The sequence below is a fragment of the Ursus arctos genome, unplaced genomic scaffold (genome assembly GCF_023065955.2).
Source record: "Ursus arctos isolate Adak ecotype North America unplaced genomic scaffold, UrsArc2.0 scaffold_21, whole genome shotgun sequence".
NCBI lineage: Eukaryota > Metazoa > Chordata > Mammalia > Carnivora > Ursidae > Ursus > Ursus arctos.
Genome location: NW_026622886.1, coordinates 32,524,864 through 32,544,996, shown reverse-complemented (window position 1 = coordinate 32,544,996; position 20,133 = coordinate 32,524,864). Strand labels below are relative to the sequence as shown.

The window sequence follows — 20,133 nt, the reverse complement described above, 5'->3', positions numbered from 1 at the left end:
GCATTAAAAAATCTGCACTGCTCTTCCAGAGAAAATGAATAGGAAGTGAGAAATGGAAGGGATAATGAGGAAACCCATAGGAAGTTACATGGGAAAAGAATTCGGGGGATAAAGGATGAATTTATTTGTGTTACACATGGTGAATTAGAGGCACATTCAAGTGTTCCTGAATGAGAAGTCTGTTAAGCAGAGGTGGTTTATACCAGATAGAATTTGAGAAACACTCCGGGTTTTCTGTATTAGGAGCACAGATGTGTGATCGTCTCGGAAGGGTGCTATATCACAGCATTTTCAGTTGTAAGTGATGGAAACCTAACACAAATTGGTTTAAGCAATAAAAAAGATTTACTGGAAGGGCACTGGAATAACTCACAACATAAAGGAGCAACCTCAGAACTTGGGCACTTCCGGGGGGGGGGGGTTAAGGAGTGAGAACTGGGGCTTGGCCTCAATCAGAAATTTTCTTCTCTCTCTCTCTCTCCCATCTCTCTTTGCTTGTCTCTCTTTGATTCTCTTTCCATCTATGACAGACAAGTGTTTTTTTTCCCTGTTGTAAAAATAGTGATTAGTGGACAACATTGGAAGCACATTATTAGAGAATTTTTCTAAAGAGGAACGGTTAGCCTACTGGCAAAGGGCAAAATCTGATTGATTTTGTTTGGGTCATGAATCCATTCCTGGACCATTACTGTGGTCAGGGGCAAGTGAGGATGATTAACATCTAACTCTGTGGACAGGAAGGTGAAATGTATCACTACGCAAGGTGATGGAAGAGAATATGATGTCTACTGAGAAGAAACCCCACAGATGGCTCCACTTGCACCTTCCAATTTTATGTTGTAATAATGATTAAAACATATAGTTACAATAGTATCACTGCACAGCTTGTTAATCCTAATGCATGCTACCCTGGTCCCCTGGCAACATCATCAATAATGCTTAAAAGAAAGTACAATGAAAAACTGATGGACTGACACAGAAGTAGAAAAAATTTAAATGAAATGGCTACATACTGTGTCTTAGAGCAAATCTCTATGCCTCTTAAGCAAGTAAGGATATCATCAAAGGCATTGTCTTTCTTTGAAATAATTAGGATTAAACATGATGAGACATCAAAGAAGAGATTTCAGGATGAGCAAAAGAAAGTCGGCTTCAGGAAGAAAATTGCTTGTTATACAGCATTAGAGGAGGGTGAAGTCAAAAGCATGAAAACAGTAATCCATCAACCTATGATAGCTTGACTCTGAACAAGTCAGAAAGCCAATGATCTAAGTTGGGCTCATCTGTAACGAAAGCCATGGGGCTGTTGAGTCACCATTATGTCAGGGTGTAAGATGTTTGAGTTCATGGAGGTCCTGCGGAAGTTGTTTCGTCAAGATGCTGAACAGCATCTCAGTTCTGCATGAGGTTTGACGACTTGGCAGTTGGGACTGCTTCCTTTAGTTCTTACTTGCCCACATGTCCTGAGGATAGATCCCCAATTACTGAAATGATCTCCCTGTATCTCTGTTCCTTAAAACCCCAAGAACCCTCATTTTGCATATTATCTTTTAGGCAAATCTTTTGTTTAAGGACAATGGGTTTTTAATGAAATCTATGAATTTTGCAGTGCTGTGTTCTTGATTAATGCGTGGGTGTTTTTGCATATTGTTGAGATTTGAACAGCAGATATTTAGAGCACACAGACCTTGAGATCAAACAGACCTGGCTTTCAATACTGAAATAGCTCTGTGTCCTCCAACGGGTTTTCCATGCTTGAATTTTAACATTTTTAAGTGGAAATGATAGTAGTGCTCCTAATAGAGCCGTTTCCAAGCTTAAATAAGATGTAATGTCTTCAGCAGGATTATTTTCACGTAGTGCTCAAAAGTGTTAGCTATTAATTATCATTTGACTATTACCTCATATGAACTTATTGCTCTGTAGTTAATAAAATTAACTTTTGCAAATATTAATGTCCTCGTATATATTTGAGCAGGTGATTCAGGTAATTGCCATATTATGCTAAAACACTTTTATGATACTCTGGTAGGTCAGGAAAAAAAATAAAACAACATGAGAAAAGAATGGGTATTTGCTAAGTCCCTTGACTACTCGAAACACACAGAAATGATCGTTGGATTATCCCTTCTAGTAGGTGGTATCATTACATAATTTGTTGTGGTTCTTCAAACAATCTAGGGTTTGGGGAGCCTGAGAAACAAAAGTAAATTCCCTACCTGAGTTCTGAACAACGGAAATACAAGACAAAAGAGGAAAGCAGCGTTACTGATAACACTGACATTGCAGATGGTGGCTCATAGCTGAAGGAAGGCGGACTATTTAATACAGACCCAGAGAATTCGATAGACTTAGCCACAGGTGACCCTGGCTTTGGGGCCAGGCCTTCATGCTTAGGGTGTGAGGATACAGAAGCAAAACAAATACGTATATCCTGGAAACACCTGGCTCCAAGGAGAAAGGAGAAGTGACTGAAATCCCCAGGTTTTCATTGCAAAATAACCAATAATTTTAAGTTATTATTTTCACCTTGGGGGAAGTAAGTGATGGGACAGAGAAAGGCTAGAAATGTTACCCGGTTGGAGTCCCGTCCATGAGAAAAGGAACACCAGAAGAACAGAAAATACCCCCCCAAGCCTCTCCCAGATAAAACATATTTATTTACTCTATTTTAATTAGTCTTATATTTTTTTTATAAATCCTACATCTGTCTTGTATTATTGACATGAGTAATTGCCAGAATATTTCATATTATTATTTTTTAGACAAGCCTGAAAGACTAAGTCTAACAAAAGATTAATTTCTTTTTCATCTCTTCAAAATATGCATAATTCACTATGTAGGTCATGAGTGGAAAAGTAGATCATTGTTTCGAAAGGAAAAAAAAAAGGATAGTGGTGTTACTAGCAGAATAGAAGAACTGCTTTTGCCATGTAGACTTGGAAATGTAAAGAAAAGAGCATCCAAGCCTAATGGCGTGGGGACTATGCATTATGAAGGGGAGGGCAAGCCCATGGGTGAGCAGATCAGACTGCACTCCAGGGTCCTGTTGTGCTCCTGCATGGGGGTATCAGAAGATAAGCTCAACCTAGATTATACGTAGTAAAATACAGCTGGGGGAATTGGAGATATTCCCAGTTTTGAATTTTTCTTCCTCTGGAAAATTCATTTAAATGTGAGAGATTTGGGACCAGCTTTTTCTTACTAAAGCTGCCCAAATAGCCCTTTCCTCTAAGGCCAAGACTCAACCAGGTGATGGATACTCACAGATTTCTGAATGGGTAACAATTTGTACACAAATGTGGTGTGGAAATTTATGAGAGACCCATTGAGAGGTAATGTTTTAGTACAGTGTGGTGTCCACAATGCCAAGTGACTACCAACTATAGATTGCCTCTTTGTGATAGTTTTAGATTGGGTGAAGCTCGGTGCTTCTTCCACCTAACCAACACTGTCTTTTTAATAACTTGTGAAAAATGTGAGTAGATGGCGAGATCATCGCTGAAGGAAGCCTGGCTTCAGTGGAATAACCTCAGTGATTGGTGTTTCCATTTCAGATGTTGTTGGAATTGTTAACAGGTGAGCCCGCGCGTGGGTGGTCAATACTGTAATCGCACCCGACCGTCATGGCTTAAGCTTCATTCCCTTCCAGTGTATTCAAATCAGAATGTTGAATTCATGAAGAGGAAATTGAAAAAGTTCTAAAGGGTGGAATACGTGAATTAAAATCTGAATTAATGTCCTGCAGGATATAAGACGGTGTGGAGTTGTATGCGGTGAAGATTTTATTTTAAAAAATTTTTTTCAATGACAGGAAAACTGTTAGGTAATTACCGTATTCTAACAGAATGATATTGGTACAATCTGCTTCCCAGAAATCATCTGGTACTTATTATAGAGGAAGGGATGGACACTCTAGAAAGAGAATTAGAAGAAAAGGTTTGAATGTCACTTTTTAAAACAAAACAAAGTGATTCTCACCTGTATTTTGCTTTGCTGATGGATTGAGGATTCTAGTTCTTTGGTGTGACTCATGGTCTTTATTTTAGAAATGTACTGTTTAGACATAGATGAGATGCTGGGAATTTTCTTGGAGGAGCTATTCCTAACAAGTGCATAGATATTGAGAATTATTGTATGTTTTCCTCAATAACTTTAATTTTGATGATGTTAGATATTTCTTAAAAGATTTTGCCCTCCAATAAGATCCAATAAGCTTTTCTTAATTAGTTAAAGTGTGGTACAGAAACGGGTTTCTCAAGAACCTCAAGGGTGGGGGGGTGCCTGGCTGGGTCAGTCAGTTAAGTGTCTGCCTTCGGCTCAGGTCATGACCCCAGAGTCCTGGGATCGAGTCCCACACGGGGCTCCCTGCTCCACAGGGGGTGAGGGGTTGTGGGGTGGTGGTGGGGGGTGTCTGCTTCTCCCTCTCCCTCTACCCCCCCCCCTGCTCATTCTGTCTCTCTCTCTCTCAAATAAATAAATAAATTTTTAAAAAATAAAAATAAAGAGAAATTACAAAATGGAACCTGCTCTACATCAGTTCTAGTTCACGTGAAAGAATATTAGATATTAGTCCCCTATGTAACAGTTGTTTAATCTGGAATACTTAGGGTTATTTCAGTGTTTCGAGAATTTAAAATTCCTAGCTTCTAAAATATCAGTCTTCAGGCACACCAGGTTGTATTGAAATAAATGAGGTTACTGGGCTGATTAGTAATGCATGAGACTTGCCTCTTGATGTATGTGAAGCATTCTCCCTGGTATAACTTCTCTGTAGAAGTTGCTAGATATTTAGCACTAGACCTCCATTCTTTAAAGTTGAGAAGTCTTTAGTTTGGAGGAAAAAAATCACAACATTCTTTGCCACATTGTTGTGTCTCTCTTGTCTGCCAGATGAGGCAATTCCACTAAGAGGATACTGCTTTAGATTCTTGTTTTATTTCCTCAATCTTCCAAGAGTAGCGACTTTTAATAAGCCCAAATAGAAGGCTGAGATAGAAGGGTGGGTCATCAGCTTGTACTTGGTATATACTCCTTCCTTCATTCATTCATCAAGCAGTCTTGAGTTCTGTTTTATCTTGTTTTTTTAAGAAAGAGCAAGAAAGAGACAGAGATCAAAAAACCACAGCCCTATTATTAATAGGTTGAAATAGAAAATGTGTTTCAGGTATGTGTCTACCATCGGGCCTCCTCAATGTTTTCCTTCAGAATAAAATCCATACACTCAGAATGCGGCATCTTCCCTTGGCAAAGGCAGAGCCTGCTTTCGGAAAGCAGGGAAAGTGTGTATCTTGAGGCAACACTGCTAGAAAGAACTATCAGGGCAGGGACTGACAGGCTCAGGTTCTTCCCCCTAATGAACCAATTAGATATGTCACTCTCGTCCTTGCCAAGGAGAGGACTCCATGTGCTTCCAAGTTTTTCTCTCCTAGTTGTGCACATTCTCTTCATTTGTCTGAAAAGTACGGGGTAGAGAACTGACTTCACCTCCTCATTTCTCTCCTCTTCACAAGTATTTGTTCCAAGCCGGCAATTTGCTAGGTGTCATGAGATATGCACAGGTAGGAAATGCAGATTCCTTGCCCCTAAAGCAATCTGGTATAGAAGGGAACTTGATACCCAAAGTGCACAACTCAGATGATACTTTCTTAGAACATCCTTCCTTGAATACTCTGAAGTTGTTTCCCTCCTGTCTTAGACACTGAGTTACACTGTCAGGTTCTATTGTCAATCAGGGCACTTATGAAATCATCATCTCTCTTTGTCCACTTAGGTATTTCCTGTCTTCTTCCTCTACATGGAAAGTCTCGGGGGGGGGGGGGGGTGCCTGGGGGCTTAGTTGGTTGGGCGGCTGCCTTTGGCTTGGGTCATGATCCTGGGGTCCTGGGATCGAGTTCCGTGTCGGGCTTCTGGCTCAGTGGGGAGCCTGCTTCTCCCTCTGCTGCTACACCCTGCTTCTGCTCTTTCCTCTCTGTCAAATGAAATTAAGGTAGGTAGGTAGGTAGGTAGGTAGGAAGGAAGGAAGGAAGGAAGGAAGGAAGGAAGGAAGGAAGGAAAAGAAAGAAAGTCAGTCTTTGGGGTTAGGTGGTGTTTCTTTCCCTGTATACTACTTTATGCTCAGCACACAGAAGAATTCCTATGAACCAAGATGTTATCAATAAATATTGTTGGATGAACGAATGAGTACTTGAAGGGGCCATCTATTTGCAGAACTAACCGGTATAAATCTTACACCTTGATTAACTTGGTAGCAGTAAGTTAATCTTTGATACATCCTTATGGATAATATGAGTCCTTTGAGTAAATATCATATATGGTTCATTTTGTTTTCAAATAAGGATGTTGAAGTAAACAAAAGGGTGAAAAAAATAACGTATTTCTCTCGTTCTCACTCTTTTATAATTTCTCCGTTTTTGTCTGTCAGACCCTTGCTTTCGGCAGAGGTAGCTCCTAGTGTATATATAGAACCGATGGGTCGATGGCTGTATCAAGTACCCGGATAGAGAAAAAGCCAACCAATGGGCTGCTTTCTCAATGATGCCATGCAGCCAATGAGGAGAACGGTTCCTCCGGGGGCCACATCCCCTTGATTCATCAGAATACTCCTGCTGGTCTGTGCCCTTGCTGTGCCCATCCTCTGACAAAGGTACCAGAGAACGGTTAAAAATCAAGGAAAACAGGAATAACAAACAGAAAGGTTGGGCGGAACTTTTGACCCCATGTTTCATCTCTTGCAACAATTGTGAAAAACTTGATACCTTTTAATTGAGCTTTTAGGCCTGTGGTATATATCTGTGAGCGCCCGAACTCCTATGACAGTAAGGCCATATCCATGTGAAGAAAACATAGATTTGAAAAAACGGAGTAATCTAGCATTTTCTGCTATTTTTTTAGTCATTTTGAATCTTACAATGAGCATTCATTTGAGAGTCCAAACACCTGCACTAATCCTCAGTAGGTCAGCTCACAATCATATCCATTTTCTGTTGCTGTTTCCACTGACAAATTGAAGACAACTGTGATTCTGAAGCTACAAGTAAAAATCATTTGAAACTAAACTTTCATCAGGAAAGACCTTCTCATATGCGCAAAATGGAACATTTCTGTTTGAACAAAGCATATTTTTAGGAAACATAAATAGTAGTCATCTTAAAACATTTTCTAATGCCTTAAGTTTTTAGAATTTTTTTTTTTTTTTTTTTTTTTTTGCCACTATATCTCAAGATTATTGACTAAAGGTTATTGGGTAACTGATGTTTGTTCTAAATTCTCAAAAATAATGCTTGTGCTCTATCAAAATGTTGAGCTATCCTAACATATCATGATGTGAATTCACATATCTCAGAAAAAAAATACTATATATATAGTTATATGTATGATCTATAATATAGATATTGGTAAGGAAGAATTAAGGAAGATGAGTGTTGGAAGGAAAAGAAATAAATTTTAATGGAAGATGCTTGAAGAGTTTTGAATTTGATTTCCAGTGTAAAGATCACTAAAACATTTATTCTTGATATACAAGAAACAAGAATTCTACATGGAAATTTAAATGTTGCAAAAGCAATAAAGGGTAATACAAACAAAAAAATAAGAAATGTGTTTTTGGCCAACGCAATTTTATAAACCAGTGCTAGAATTAGAAGGGTTTATATTTGGGCATTATGTAGTATTTCACCCTTTGCCATTTTTCTATAATAAAAAGGAGGATGACAAAGCATGGTTTCAAAAGAGAATGAATTTATTTCATTCATAGAACTCAATTACAAAATGTTTGCTAAATCTAAGTATACAGAGAGCTAAAGTCTGCTTTTAGTTGTTTGTATTCAGTATCCATGATAATCTTTGAAATCAATGGGAATTGTGATTCTTAAGCAAGAAAGGTTTGCTGGGAAATGCAGTTTAGATGAGAGTCTAGAAATCGATATGCAAGCATTAAATCAGTCTCATCCTTCTTTCCTTAGATTATCTGTTTTCTCTTTACCTGAACTTGTGGTTTTCCCCTTCACTATGATCTCATTGTCTTTGCACTTTCTCTTCTTTGAGAAAACAATATTATTATTAGAAGAAACATTGCTATGCACACGGAGCAAGCATTTCTGATTCAATTATGCAAGCTTTAGAATGTCAGCCTGCTCTCGGCTCTAAAATTGCATTTGCTTCACTGCGTTTTTTCTCTTTCACAAAAGCCCTTGTGCCAACATCCAGCCCCAAGATGGAAGTTTTGAAAGAGCTAATCAGGAATCATCATGGTTGGAGGAGTTTAGAATAGATGGATGAAAACATAGCAGCACCTCGTGTTATTATAGAACTCAGGAAGTGGTCTTGGAGTATCGGATTTGACGTCTGATTCCTACGTTGACTGGTAACAAAACAGTCATTAGAGCTAGAGGGTAGAAAAAGCAAAAAAAGTTTTGCCCATAAAATCTTGACAACTTCAGGGAAGAAGCTGCATTTCCTTTAGTATTCATGGGAAGGAATTCTGACTTGCTCTAAGACTGCTTGTTATTTTACAGTTCATTAATCACTGAGTGTAAAGGGCTCTGGAGGAGCAGAGCGAAGCTGGGGTCAGCCAGCCAGCAGACAGCCCATAATAATGACAGTGTGGCAGAGGTCTTCAGCCGTGGGCAGCCAGCCCAGGCTCAGGAACTGTTAGGATTAGTCACCATAACCAGTCTGGCTTGACGTGCTCTCTACTTTCAAAGAAAACAATGCTTTAACTTTCAAGTCTCCTGATGTAATTATTCAATGCAAATAGCATATTTTTCTAAATCTCTCAAAGTCATAAAAGCTGAGAGGGATTGAAGAGATAATGAGTAAATCAGAATGTACAATAATGTTCCCTTTCCTTAAATAATTGCCAGTTGATCTGCAAAAACATTGCAAATTTGGCAGAATAATTATCACTCGTTCCATATTAAATATAGAGTTATTGTACCACAGGTATGTTTTTTCAGTTGTCCTCCAATTCTTTCTTCTTTCTCTTACTGTAACCTCCCTAAACTCAATCTGCAGACCTCGGCAATAAATATTATAAAAACTTGATTTATAGAGCTCTTATGGTCAAAAACCCTGGGCGAAATGCAGGGCACTGAAATGCGCTGTAACTTGATCAATATAATAGCCGAGTATTGTTTAAAAACAATAGAAAAATATCTAGCACTTTCTTTGTAAAAGCCTTGTAAGAAACACATTTCTTCTTTCAGATAAAAATTATTTATAAATACCAGGAAAGTGCCCAGAATTGAAAGCCTTTCAAATAATAACAGACATTTTCTGATATAGGACAGTTTTATTTAAAGGCTTTAGTGTTAGTTTTTATGTTATAAAATTTTGCCATCAATAATTTCTATTGTTTTGTGTCCTTACATAAAAAGCAGTATAATACATTGATAGAAAAGTCAGTATTACACGTATTTGAGATTTTAATTGAGAAAGTATTGTCTTTCATTTAGCACCTAGTATCAAGCTTAATTTTGCATTTCATTATTAGAAGTTTTGCTGAAGAAAATGGATTATTCAAAGTGAATTGTCAAGAAGATGTTTTAAAATGTTTAAATGTTTTATATCTAAAATATAATGAATATTGTGTTTGGACAAAAAAAAAAATAGGAAGAACAAATTTACTTATGATTAATTGAATGCACCTGGGTGGCTCAGTTGGTTAAGCCCCTGACTTTTGGTTTTGGCTCAGGTCATGGTCTCTGGGTCCTGAGCTCAAGCACCAGGTAGGGCTCCGCCCTCAGCATGGGTCTGAGATTGCTTCCTCTTCTTCTCCCTTTACTCCTCCCCCGACACATGCGTGCTCTTTCTCAGATAAATAAATGAATGACTCCTCCCCCCATGCATGCATGCTTTTTCTCAAATAAATGAATGAATAATTGAATTCCTAATTATAAACCTTTTAAAATGTATTTTAAGTATCTGTAATGGGCAATGTTAACCTTTTGCAGTCATTCATTATGCTTGAAAGATATAATTTTTTGATAAATGATAACATAGCATCCCTCTTTGGATTAATTTTTATCCTCATTGAGCCTGCAATAAGTCTATTGAGAGCCACATTTAAAACTTATTTTGATGTTTATCTGCCCTAAAGGAATTAGTTTAACTATGACAACAATAGGATAGACCATCTTGTCTTTGCTTCCTTTTTTTTTTTTTTTAGATGTTCTAACTTTTATTCCTTCCATTTTAGAATAATGCTCTGTATTAGTCAGCTTAGCCTAGGTTAATAACAAAGAACTTGCATATCTCAGAGGCTTACAACAATAAATATCTATTTTTTCCTTTTATCACATTTCATGTTATCTTCAGTTTGGCTGTGACTCTATTTCACATCTTCAATCCAGGACCAAGTTAGAAAAACAGACCTTGACCTCTTGGTACATGATGTTAGATAAAACATGTGACAGACAAAAACAGAAATGAGAAATGGCAGAGCCTCGTGAACGATCCTAATATTTTGCTCAAAAATGCTATGTGTCAGTTTCACTTACATTGAAAGCAAATCAAATGGCCTGATGTGGGGTAGAGAGCATCTTTTTTTTCTTTTTTAATTGAACTACAGCTGGCATATAATATTAGTTTCGGGTGTACAGTATAGTGATTAGACAATTATGTATATTACAAAATGCTCACCACGATAAGTGTAGTTACCCTCCCATCACCATACAAAGCGATTACAATATTATTATGTTCCTTGTACTGTACTTTTCATCCCCATGACTTACTTATTTTATTGGTCTTTGCTTTCTAATTATATAATACTCTACAGATTCTGGTGGACTCCATCTTAGGCAACATCAAGCCTCCAAATCTTATATCTGCCAGAACTCTGATCACCCTCAAAGGCACATGGATCTGATAGAAGGGAATTTGTGAACTTCAAAATTTGAAGCTTTATAGATACAATGAGGGTCTTAGTAAACCAAGCGAGATACAGATTTACTTAGGAGATGAAAATTACAGAGACCATAAAGTAACACCTAGACCCACCCTCAGCAAAGCCAGTTGATAGAATCAAGCTGCTTCCAGATAAGATCACCTCGTTTAGTAGAACTCTTGATTGGAAGAGTTTTGATTTTTTTTTTTTTTCCTGAGCTACCCTTTGCTTCTCCTCTATTTCCCTGACAACTATTTCAACTGTTTGCTGACATCCTAGCTAATGCTTATATAATGGACTATAGCAAATGTTGGTGTCTTCCAATTTCTACTTAGAGCAATATAAAAACCCAGCAGATAAATTATGGGTGAGGGAGACATTACATTTGTAAAAAGGTTTCACCACAGGACTTCTTAAATATTGTACTTCGCTAATGCAATTGAAATAATTCAATTAACTTTAAAAAAGACTTTCAGAAAGATAACCATATTTAGTTTTAGTTAATTCTTGTCACGTAGCTATTAGCACAGTGGTGATGTTTTGAAATGCCACTAAAACTGAAAGAGCTTTCCAAATCCTCTCAATGTTTATAATTTGTCAGAATTAGAAATTTCATGGAATTACTCAAAAATATTTATGGACTACTTACTGCATAGGCCCTGGCAGAATGAAAACATATATATATAGATACATACATACACACACACTGACATTAACATTCAGCTTCTTGTAAAGATATATATTTACTTTAATTTCATTTTTGAAAATAAGTATGAAAAATCCTTGAAAATCCACAGAACTGGGGATTTGTAAATGTGAAAATTTTTCAAGAAAACTACAATGGGGATTTTAGGTATCTTAAGAAGAATAAATTAATGTTGATTTTTGGCAAAAAGTTTAGAGTAGATTATTAAATGTGTGTTTCTTATCAGTTAAGATTGTGTTTAACTGCAAGTAACAAAAATTGGACTACCAACAGCATTTTGTTTATTTTTGCAACAAGAAGTCTCAGTCTAGACGTTTATGGTGACTCAATGATGCCAAGTGATCTGGCTCCCTTTTTTTTTTTTTTTAAGATTTTATTTATTTATTTGAGAGAGTGGGAGAGAGAGAGCACAAGCAGGGGGAGTGGGAGAAGCAGGCTCCCAGCTGAGCAGGGAGTCCGACTAGGGGCTCACTCTGAGGACCCCGGGATCATGACCTGAGTGGAAGGCAGATGCTTAACTGACTGAGCCACCCAGATGCCACCGTCTCCTTCTGTCTCTCATCATTTGTAGTTTTCTTCCTCAGATTCCTTGGATTGCTACTCTACTAGGGCATGATGTCTACAAAAGATGTTTGTCAGCCAGGTGGGTCCCCTTTTATTCAATAACAAAAGCAGAAATAATCATCTGCTTGCATCTCAATAGCCAGGGCAACATCACGAAAACACCTTCCGGATACAGGTTACTGTTTCTCAGCTAGTGATCACAATTGACCATTTCTAAATCTTTGCTGAGCTTCAGCCAAACTATAGTCAGGCTTCTCTCTTCTCCAGAGAATGTCAGCTTGCCCCTGTGCAAGCACTAAAACGCAGAACACTCCCGCCATCAGCTTAGGCTGAGAAGTAGCTGACCAAGGCAACACATTCTCTGTCAAACCACGAAAGACGCAGTCTGCTCCTCTGTGTTCTTTGGCTAACTTTTACTACTTACTGCTTAGCCCTCCCTCTACAAGAAAACCTTTTTCTGTTTGATTTTGAGATGCTTCTAGATTTCTGAGATCAGTGAGTTCTTCTTAATGCTATAGTCTCTCTTCTAAATAAAGAAGTCTCTCCTTATCTAATCTGGATTTGCTTTTTATGACACTTTGCTTTCTGGGTTGGGTGAGTAAGGAGAAAGGGAGGTGGTAATGTTGGGTATTCAACTGGCCATGTGAAGTATCTGCTGAAGTTTCTTTCCTTTTTTTAAAGTGATTTTATTTATTTATTTGTCAGAGAGAGAGAGAAAGAGAGCACAAGCAGGGGGAGCGGAAGGCGAAGGGAGAAGCGGGTTCCCAGCTGAGCCCGAGATCATGACCTGAGCCAAAGGCAGATACTTAAACAACTGAGCCACCCAGGTGTCCCTCTGCTGAAGTGTGTAAGCACTTAGCAGTGTTTCAGCAGAAGCTGGCCTATTTGCCACCATTGTTACGTAAGGAAATAATTTATTCATTGGAAAGAGGCTTGATCCAGACGATCGGAATGTTCCCCTCCAAATCCAGCTGAGTACTATGCTAAGCATGGTTTACACAAACCCACAAATCAGCTTTTGGGCAGAGATCATACCTAATTTTAATCAATTGGGAAAACATGGAGAAACAATAAAATTTAAATTGGATTTTAATCATGTGTAGAATTTATTTTTTTTAATTTTTTAATTTTTTTATAAGATTTTATTTATTTATTTGACAGAGATAGAGAAAGCCAGCAAGAAAGGGAACACAAGCAGGGGGAGTGGGAGAGGAAGAAGCAGGCTCATAGCGGAGGAGCCTGATGTGGGGCTCGATCCCACAACGCCAGGATCACGCCCTGAGCCGAAGGCAGATGCTTAACTGCTGTGCCACCCAGGCACCCCCCAATCATGTGTAGAATTTAAATAGTTGACACAATAGCAGTACATATTTGGGCAGGAAAATATTCAGGATTTATAATTCATTGCCATGAAGATGTCTGGATCTTCTATTTAACCACCAATGACTTCCCAAGCTCCCAGCTCTCATGAGGAGAACAACTAAATTCAAGGTTCCCATACATGCCAATATTTGACCCCACTATATATATATTTTTGGTTTAAAAAAATTGCTATTATTCCCATGTTAGTTTAGTCTAGTCTTGGTGAGAAGATAAAACTAATATGTGATTTTTTCTCCTCTTGGTTCAAGGAAGCAATGTGATAAAACTGTATCTTGAGCTCATCGGAAGTAATTTAAATCATCCAAAAGTGTCAAATATCTAATAATCGAAACTAGGATGAGAAAAATATCCTTCACTAATTCTCCTAGAAAAAATAATCCTGTTTTATGTATATGCTGAAAGGTGTTAATACAACTTTCAGACAGAAGATATGTATGATTTAGTGTCTTTGCAGAAATGAATGTAGTACTTATGAATAAAATCGATACTTAAAAAAATACATTGGAAAAAACTTGAAAAATATTATTTTCCTCAAAACTTACCTCAATTTGCTTCATCAACACTTTTCAGTCACATTAACTTGTTCGATAGCTTCCTGAATGAGTGAAGAGTATCACAATTTTATCATATGCTTATCTTGAGACTCAATATAGACATAATCATTTTAATGAAAACAGGGGTAGAAAATCACTCTAGTAGTTTTTCTTTCAGATTTTAATCTTATCATACTACTTTTAATGTACTTTTGAATAGACTTTCATATTTCCTGGTTTCAGCAAATATTTTTAGGTGGACACTCTGTGGAACGTTTCTGCCTTGGTTCTAGGAATAAAATACTTGGGTCAAACTTATAAAAAGCATTGGTGGGAAATTTATGTTATTAATTCATGTAGTAGAATATATTTTTCTCCTCAGAAACATCAAACTCCTTTTATTGATTTGTTTTTGTTTTGAAAAGTTAAAAAAAAATGCAGGAAGGTACAATAAGTAATATAATAAATATCAGTGTGCCCGCCACCCAAAATGGGCCAAGATGGACCTGTTCTGCTTTCTGTATAAATATGAATCTGATCGATCTCTCCACTTATCCACCTTTGTGTACTTCAATATTTTATATTTTTTTCTTTGAATGTCTCACACAAGTTTCATTAAATTTACTCCTAAAAGCTACTAACGGTAGATATAATTCGCTTGCTACTGTGAATGCTTATGTCCTGCATAGCATTTTCTAATTCATCATTGCTTATTATAAGAATTCTAATGGTTTTAGTATGTTGATTTTGTACCCAGAGAACTTACTAAACTCTCTATTTGATAAAAAGCTGTCTACGATTGTCTTGGATGTTCTATGTTCTTTTTAAATTTGTATGCTTCATATTTATTTTTCTTGAGTTATAATACTGGTCAGGACATCCCATGCAATGTTCAATAACTGAATGATAATAAAATGCTTGTTGTTGCTTTTTTTAAGATTTTATTTATTTATCTGACAGAGAGTGAGACAGTGAGAAAGGGAACACAAGCAAGGGGAGTGTGAAAGGGAGAAGCAGGCCTCCCGCTGAGCAGGGAGCCCGATGCGGGACTCGATCCCAGGACCCTGGAATCATGACCTGAGCTGAAGGCAGATGCTTAATGGCTGAGCCACCCAGGCGCCCCTAAAATGCTTGTTTTATTTCTCACACCAGTAGGAAAGATTCTTACATTTTACTTTTAGAAATAATATTCCTATAGATTTTTGGTAGCACTTTATCAGGTAAGGATGTTCCCATTGACTCCTAAATTGCTTTTGAAATAAACGGGTGCTGTATTTTTCAAACGATATTTTTCTGCACCTATTTTCTTCTCCATCATATGATCTTTGAGTTAATAGATCCATGTTTTATATTGAATCGGTAATTTTTAAAAAATGCATTGTACCAACCTTGCATTCTTGGAATAAACATTTTTGGTATTTTTGACTTCTTTTTAAATACTATACTGGGTTGAATTTGATTTCTGTTTTCTTTTTATTTCTTCATGTTTTTTGAAAGGTGAGGTTTAACTATAATTTAATTTTTATACCATTGCCTAATTCCCGTATATTCTGTATTAGACTCATAAAATGAGTAAGGTGATGTTCCATAATTCTTTTTGTTTCTAAAATAATTTGGTAGTATAAGGATTACTAATAACTTTGGGTTATTTTTTTTAAAAGATTTTATTTATTTGAGAGAGAGAGAGAGAGCATGAGCAGGTGGGAAGGACAGAGGGAGAGGGAGAAGCAGACTCCCTGCTGACCAGGGAGCCCGAAGCTGGGCTCGATCCCAGGATCCTGGGATCATGACCTGAACTAAAAGCAGATGCTTAACTGACTGAGCCACCCAGGCCCCCATGGGTTCTAATAATTTTAACATCTAGTTAAACTTATGGGTGTAATGATCTGAATCTACTGCCTATTTTGGAGAAAGGCTTTTGGTTTTTTTCTCCCCCCTCCCCAACCAATTCAGTTTTTTAATGGCTCCTTGTCTATTCAATTTTTCTACTTATTAAATCAATTTTAGTAACTTATTTTTTATATAAAATTTCCCATTTTATCTATCTTTTCAAACATTGGCATAAAGTTATTTGTAATATTCTCTTGTGATTAAAAAAAAATCTCTAATGTTCTATTACTATTTTGTCCCCTGAAATTGCTAATACTGTTTATTTTACCCTCTTTCTTTTTATTACTACTTTTTTCCCCCCTTAAGCTTGTTAGAGGAACCCATGCCTAAGCCTGTCACACATGTAATTTTCTATTAACAATAATTATTTCATGAATGGACATATGCCCTAATATACAACAGTGATGAAGGGAGAGAAATTTTCTGGACCTCTTGGAAAATATGGACTTTCCCTGAAGAGATAGATACAAAAAGAGGTGGCCTGTTTCTTCCAAGCATTTTTGGGCACAGATTTGTGGCTCCAAACTGCTCTAATCCTATTCACACCTCCCAATAAGAAAAGGCGCAGAAACAGGATGAAACAGTCAAGCAAATATCCGGGAGATTTAACTTAAGCTATTAGATTAAATCAATAATCTTATCTCTGAACTCTCAGATAAATGAGTCAAAAAATTCCTTATTGTTTAAGTTATTTTGAAACAGGTTTTGCTTATTTAAATCCTAACTATTGCACCTCTAGTATTTCTTCCGCATAGTTGTCTACATACCATAATGTGTATTCAGAATTTGGTCAGTAAATGTTTTCCATGGGAATGGAGAATGCCACCATTTTTCCTCCTCCCTAACTTCTTCATATTTAAAAGTTCTCCATCAGTGTCCCTCAAGGCCACTGGCTATTCTCCGTGCCCAGTGCCACCACTATGCGTGGCTATGGGCATCTCTAGTTTGGCCGATTGCAGACTCCCAGAACTAGACTGCTTGAGTAGTCACCCTCCTTCGTGTTATAAACTTCATAGCTAGACAAATTGTCCTAAACTGCAAACCTCCGTTTGCCACTTTTTGCTTATAATCCTTTAAAGACTGAATTATCAGGGAATTAGGTTGCAAATAAGAGCAACCAACTGTGGCTAAGGCTATGTTACAGGCACAGTCTTCTCTGATTGACTGAGTTTGACCCCTTGTAGGACCCTAGCTCTCCAGGGTTTGTGGGAGGGAATATCTCTATGCCTTCCTTTTGGGAATTCTACCAAAAGGAAGGATGTTCATATAAGACACTGTCGGGGCACCTGGGTGGCTCAGTCCGCTAAGTGTCCAACTCCTGATTTTGGTTCAGGTCATGATCTCAGAGTCATGTGATCGAGCCCTGCTTTGGGCTCTGCACTCCGCGGGGAGTCTGTTTGAGATTCTTTCCCTCTCCTTCTCTTGCTCACATGTGCTCTCTCTCTCTTTCAAATAAATCAATCAATCTTTAAGACATTGTCAAAATGACAAATGGAAACTAACAGTTGTTGTCCAATTCTCCAATCCAAATTGAACAACATGGCTTATAAAAGAAATACATTGAGCTGCCCATGTTTTTCTTTCTTTGGAAATGTTCTTCTTCTTAATAACTCTCATTCATCCTCCAGTTCTCAGCCTAGAATCTCCTTCCTCCCCTGGAAGCTTTCCCATAGCCCTCATGTCCAGGTTGGGAGTCCTATGTTCTCACAGAATAAATTGTACTTAAAATGTCTTATTATTTTATATATAATTCTACATCTCCTTCACTGGACTTTATACCCTCCTCTATTTCTGCCTTGCACATAAAATCATGCATAATACAAGTAGACATTCGCCAAACATGTATTGAATAAATAAATAATGTATGTGCGAGCCTTCAGTGGAATGCCTGGAAAATAATATTCGGTAATGCCATCTTTCTTCCTTTTCTTTTTTTCCTTCCTAAGGTACAGTTGAAGTTGAAATCTGTTGCCAACATGAACTTAAACCCTGATGTACTGAAGGTGAACCTGGGGCAGGGTCTTTGACAGCCTTTAAAACTGACTGCTCTCTTTCTACAATAATTACTTCATCCCAGTAATGCCTCTTGGGATTGCATTTTTCCATCGAACCAGAAACAGTGGATGTGAGCTCTAGGGTACACCTTGGAAGCTTGATATTTTACATAGTATGGTAGCCTTTATCGTTTGGGATTAGAGTTGTTTCGTTGTGTGCTGGTGGAGGCGCATGCCCACTACATACAGTTCCTTGACTTTCCCATCTTGATCCCAACATGCCTTGCATGATAAATTTTTACATGCTGGTCATTTTTCATCTTACTTGGTGATAATTTAAGTTTTTCACTTTGTCTATAAAAGATGTTAATTTGGGTATTTCCTGAGTCGAAAGCTATTATTTTCAAAATAGAACTTCACTCTATAACGTTGAGAGGCAGGCTATATGGTAAAAATGGCCTCATCTGTTTAGTCAGCCGATCTTTCTTTAATTTGCATATATTGGGTACCTACTAGGTTTTAGGCGCTGGAATGGGCACAAATAGTACTAGGCTATATCAGATTCAGCTCTTTCCTTGGGGAGACAGACACCTAAACCTTTCATTCTAAATCAAGCAAACTAAACAATGAATAAAATGGAAGCCCTGAGGAGAGGTATCCCTGGGTCAAGGCAAAGCGGCAACACTGTATCCTTGATAGCCAAAGAGTGATAAGGAATAACAGAGTCTAATTGAAACACTAAGTCTTTTGATGTTTCTTAAGTTCTCCAGTGCGAAAGAGGTCAGCTGTGGAGAGTTAGTTAAAACAAACATCAGTTGTATTCTACCCATGGAAATCAGACTACAGTTGTGAAAGTTTTACTCAGAGGTATCTAGAAGACAAAATACATTTAAAATCATAGTAACTGTGGACGTAATTTCTAAAATAATTCAGTTATTATAGATACTACTTATGAGCCAATAGGCATTAAGTTGAGGAGTTATGCAAGTTTCCTGAGAATGACTCAAGATCCATGCTTGCCTTATTTAAAAAAGAAAATGGTATAAAAATAGAAAAGGATGGTTTGTGTTAATACATATACAGTGTTAACAAGAGAATGACTTGTAGGATAGGAAGCATCTTTTTCCTTTTTATAATTAAAGTAAAATGGGGCGCTGAAAGGCGTGTTCGCCTGTCTGCTGGTCCGCATGTCCCCCCCTTGCTCACGCCGCTCTGGCATGGCCTTGTGCAACACGCACAGGGAAAGCCCACCCCAGACTTGCAGCCACCTCTATAGTGGACGTAACCTTCGAGGAGGTGAAGCTTTCTGACCACAGAGCCAAATACTTCGGTCCTGTTTTCCTACCCACTGGACATCGCCTTTTGTCTGCCCCATGGACATCGCTTTCAGGGAATATGCTGAGGACTCTCACAAGCTAGGCTGGTAGCTGCTGGGGTCTCTGTCTACTCTCAGTTCGCCCACCTGGCTTGGATCAACACTCCCGAGAAGGAGGGAGGCTGGGACCCTCTGAACACGCCCCTGCTGGCTGGTGTAACCAGAAGCTTGTCCCAAGATTATGGAGTGCTGAAGGAAGATGAGGGCACTGCCTACAGGGACCTCTTCATTATCCATGGCAAGGGTGCCCTTCACCAGCTCACTGTCAATGATTTGCCAGTGGGTGCTCCATGCACACAGCTCTGCAGCTGGTCTGGGACTTCCAGTACACAGGTGCGCACGGGGAAATCCGTCCCACTGGATGCAAGCCAGGCAGCAACACAATCAAGCCCACTGTGCACGACCGCAAGGAATACTTCTCCAAACACAACTAGGCTGACAGGTGGAAAGCTTGGGTGCTAGGTCCCCACCTGTGCCCTTACCTGGATACCCCATGCTGGCCCAAGAAAGGCTACGCTGACCACTTCTATCCCTAACCCTGGAGGGCTAAGGGCAAGGCCTTCTCATTCTCCCAGGTGGAAGCTGGTGAATGGTGACCCCTTCTCTAGTAGCTGGGCACAAACCTAGAGGTGACCAATAAAAAAATTAGGACAGGCATGGTAGATACTTAGATAGATAGACAGATAGATAGATAATGAGCATGTAGAGTGATAATAGTTTCGGGTGTACAGTGTAACTATTCAGCAATTCTTTACCTGTCTCAGTGCTCATCAAGATAAGTATACTCTTAATCCCCTTTATCT

General features: G+C 38.2%; 1 pseudogene; it reads left to right on the top strand.

The window, feature by feature from the left end:
* The first annotated feature begins 12,206 nt into the window (after positions 1-12,206).
* LOC113255998 (peroxiredoxin-2-like) lies at positions 12,207-19,764 on the top strand (annotated as a pseudogene).
* The last annotated feature ends 369 nt before the right edge of the window (positions 19,765-20,133 follow it).